Source organism: Choloepus didactylus, chromosome 19, assembly GCF_015220235.1.
Source record: "Choloepus didactylus isolate mChoDid1 chromosome 19, mChoDid1.pri, whole genome shotgun sequence".
NCBI classification, from domain to species: Eukaryota; Metazoa; Chordata; class Mammalia; order Pilosa; family Megalonychidae; genus Choloepus; species Choloepus didactylus.
In genome coordinates, this window is record NC_051325.1 from 29,448,485 (window position 1) to 29,452,797 (window position 4,313).

The window sequence follows — 4,313 nt, forward strand, 5'->3', positions numbered from 1 at the left end:
TACATGACTTTGTCACTTTTTTACGACATGGTAGTTATTTTCTTGTATCATCTTTTACAAAGCCTATAGTAAAGACAGTGCTAAACTTTTAAATCAAAGCAAATTTGATAAAACACTCATTTTCAAGTTTTCATAAATACATGCAATTCTAATTATGAAGTCTCTACAATCAATACATTTACACATTTTCATAGACTAAGATAATATACAAACTCATAGAAGTCTCCAGTTATACTTTTAGAGCTCTTAATTTTTGCCTAGATCTGCCATTATCTTCATAAATATTCAATGAAGCCACAAAGGTACTGTAACTTTTGGTATCTGTTCAAATTTTAAAGAAAAAAAAATCAGCAGCAATTCCATAAAACAGAACGGATATCAACCCCTTACTTTTTTTTGCTTTTTGTGTCAGTTGTTTGAAAAACACTAGAAGCTGACATGAGGTTTTCTATATATAGTCCAAGAACTTGGTTTTTTGATTTTAGCTTCAGATTTTCTTCCTTAACTGCCATCTACTCTTGCTGAGAGATCTTCAAGGGTGTGTTGGAATTCCAACACTTGATTAATAAGTTGTGTTTTTCCCTCCATTTCCACCTGATTTTCAGCATCAACGGCTTCCATGTTGGCATTCATCATCTTGGGTAAAAAACTTTTGGGCCTCAGATACAAAACCTTTGATGAATGGTCTGCTGCTTGAGGTGCCAGGAGAGGGGAGGGGATTCAGAAGAAGACCCCTGAGGTTGGGGAACTTGGACCAGAAGACCCCTTTGCTCTTTTAAGCAACTGGATTTGGGGGTTTCTGTTCCTGCAGCCTAACTCAGCTTATCCATTGCACAGTTCACACCTGTCAGAAGAAACACAATTCACACCAATATATTAGGAACACGAATCATGAACTCTTCTGAAAGTATCTGTGTTTTAATAAAAGGTGCTAGGGAGAGGCATTGTTCTATGCAAAAGAAGAGTGCTGTGTGCAGCTCCAGCTACATCATTTGTAGGATCTGGTACATAATGAAAATAAGGTGCCTCTTGTTCAAAAATTAAGAATTTCAAGATCGTGACAGCGAAGCATTAAACTAAGCCTATGACTGACTACACAGGTTGCACACCCATGAAGCTTGCACCGGCTCTAGGTAATTGATGTGTCTTCATCCTCCCCTTTCTCCAAGGGAAACTCCTTATTACTCTGCTTCCGATTATACTTCCATTATACCTTCCACTGGGCAGTGAGGTTGATATTTGTGGTCCATTCATGAGGTCTTTACTCCAATGTCACTCTTTCCTCCTTAATACCATTATTTAACATACTATAGATTTTACTCATTTATCTTATTTTTATGCATCTCCCCTACTAGGATGTAATCCACAAGGGCAAGTTTGCCTGTTTTGGTCACTGTCCCCAACACCTAGGACGGTGCCTGTAAATATTTGTTGAAAGAATGAATAAATGAATTGAAGGAATTTCAATCAGAGAACATGTAACTGACATCTGTGCATTGGCCAGTGCATCCATTCAACGATATTTCATGGTTGCCTCTCAAAACCTTGGGGGTGTGACAACAATGGAACCAGAGTGTCTGCCTTCAGGAGCCTCACTGTCTAGAAGGAAACTGGTGCATGGGTCAGTGCTTGAGCTCCTGACAGCCATTGTGAAACAGGCTGATGTCACAGAATCATGAGGCTGGGCCCCTGCTGGGAAAAGAGCTTTTTGAGTCATCCTCATAAATGGAGCATTCAGGATGTTTAAAACACTCCTTAAAATAAGCTCAAAATAGGGCCTTTCCAGAAAGAGCCAATGAATCATTCAGGACTCTTAAGAGTACAAATAAAAATAAAAATCCCATCCAAATTGGCTAAGTGATCAAAGGGAATTTGAGGGCTCCTGTAGCAGAATCAGCATCTGCCCAGGGCTTGAGTGATGGGACTGGGTCCCAGTTTCCCTTTCTTCCCATTTCATCCCTGGCAGGTTATTGTCTCCCTTGCCAGGCACGTGGATGCAGCATCAGCACCAGTGATTATATACTTCCTTCCTCATTCATGGCTCTCTATTCCCAGGCTCCGAGGAGGCTTTTCCTTCCTGGAACCTAGGCACATGCCTCCTCAGGTTTTCCTGGAATCTCTTTGAGTTTCCTGCCCAGGCTGGAACTAACCACCATGGCCAGGGTTTGGGTCTGCCGATTGTTTTAAACCAGTCAGGATCCACTTGGGAGCTTGGGTAGGAGTCAATTCCCCCATTGCACACCTGAGAATGGGAGAGTTATGAATTAACCACGGAAAAATGTTTGCAGGTGGGAGAAGGGGGCAGACTAGATGCTAGGAAGAGGTTGTGGCATCACCAATCCTATTTACTTTATATAATTATGTCAATCAGTCAGTATTCAGTGAGCGCCAGTTGCAAAATGAGCATGTTGATGAGCCTTTGGGGTGTGGATCAGGTTACCCTTGAATCAAAGATTCAGGTACAAGTGATTTATGAAGGACGTGCCCCAGAAGAAACAATGGGTGGGGTGGTGTTCCGGTTTGCTAATGCTGCCAGAATGCAAAACATTATATAATGTTAGAAAGAGGGTTTATTTGGTTACAAAGTTAGTCTTAAGGCCATAAAATGTCCAAAGTAAGGCAACAACAATAGGGTACCTTCACTGGAGAAAGGCCATTGGCCTCTGGAAAACCTCTGTTAGCTGGGAAGGCATGTGGTTGGCATCTGTTGCTCCCAGATTGCATTTCAAAATGGCCTTCTCCAAAATGTCAGTGTCAGCTTTCAACGGCGTCTTCAAAATGTCTCTCTAAGCTGTAGCACTGAGCGCCTTCTGTCTGAGCTTTTGTAGGGCTCCAGTGATTTAATTAAGACCCACCCTGAATGGGTGGGGCCACAGCTCCATGGAAATAATCTAATCAAAGGTATTACCCACAGTTGGGTGGGTCACATCTCCATGGAAATAACCTAATCCAAAGATCCCAACCTAATCAACACTAATACGAAGGCCCCAACAAGACTGCATTAAAGAATATGGCGTTTTGGGGGACATAATACATCCAAACTGGCACAGATGGGTTGAAGCAGGAGATGGAAAGCAGGGAAACCCAGCAGGGTGTGAATCAGATAAAGTTCCAGCCTCAGCCGGATCCCTCTGGGAACTCTAGAGAGCCAAGGAAATGGGGTCTTATATTCCCACACCAGCCTTTGGCTTCTGGCCCTGGGAGAAGAGGGAACTTAAAACTCCCAGACACATTCAGCTCTCCAAGCAGTCCCTGAAGCTTCGGTGCCTAAGCACCACTCTGAATTGCAGGCGCCAGCCATTAACCCCTTGGCCAGAGTTGGAGCTTTGACAGAGCTCTTCACTGGGCGCTACCGGGATCGGCAGTGAGAGCCTGTGCAGGATGCCCGGGCCCAGTGAGGCCCGTGACAGGGGCAGGGGACAGGGTTGTACTTTGAGACAATTTCCTGCCAGAAGTGCCCATCCAAAGGAGTAAATGGGCAGGCACGGTACAGGATCACACAACCACAGACCTGGAAGAATGTAGCTGTGGGAAAGGAGAAGAGGGGGACAGTGCAAGAATGAGGGGGGGACTGCGGTGATGCTCGGGAGCCAGGCAATGGCCCCAATGTCCCAGGAGGCCAGTTCTAGCCCCTCCCACAACACAAACCCTTTTCTTAAATATCGCCAATAAACTTTTTTTCTTTAAGGGAAAAAAATTAAGAGAGAGCAGGAAGCCCTGTCCAGTCACCCTCACCTTGCGCCTCGCCCCCGACCCAGCCTGCCTGCCTGGCTCTGTTGCGCTGCTCTTCACCCAGGCCCGAGGGCGGCCTCCCCAGGACCGTCACTGCTGCCATATCTGGCGTGACCCTGGCTCCAGATCTGCTCCTCCTGCAGCGCCTGGGACAACCTCCCGGGAGCCCAAGCATGCCAGCCTGGGCTGGGATACAGCCGCGAAGCCCCAGCCCTGTGGTCCAGAGGCTCCAGCCCCAAAGTCCCCACCCCAGGGTAAGAGATGAGAAGACCCCCCCACCCTGGGCTGCTCCCATCTCGGGCTGTCTGCTGCTCCCTGCCAGGCGGTCCCATCAGCGCTCCGTCCTGATCCTCTTGGTGCCCATTCCCTGGCTGTGTGTGCCTGGCAGCCCCCCAGGCCTTCTCTGTACTTTCTGACACCTGTGGCTTTCCTGAGAGGGCTGCCTGTTTCCCACGCACTGGGTCTTAGGGAAGTCCTGCTCTCTGGCCTCAAAGCAGGAGAATTAACTCTCCCAAGGGACCAGGCTGAGGCCGGAGTTCACCTGAAATTCTTCCCCTCGCCTCTCCTGCTTCCTCCACTCC

At 46.8% G+C, this 4,313-nt stretch overlaps 1 pseudogene; it reads right to left on the minus strand.

Moving 5' to 3' along the window:
• Positions 1-386: 386 nt before the first annotated feature.
• On the minus strand, positions 387-3,835 carry LOC119515254 (annotated as a pseudogene).
• Between the last annotated feature and the right edge of the window lie 478 nt (positions 3,836-4,313).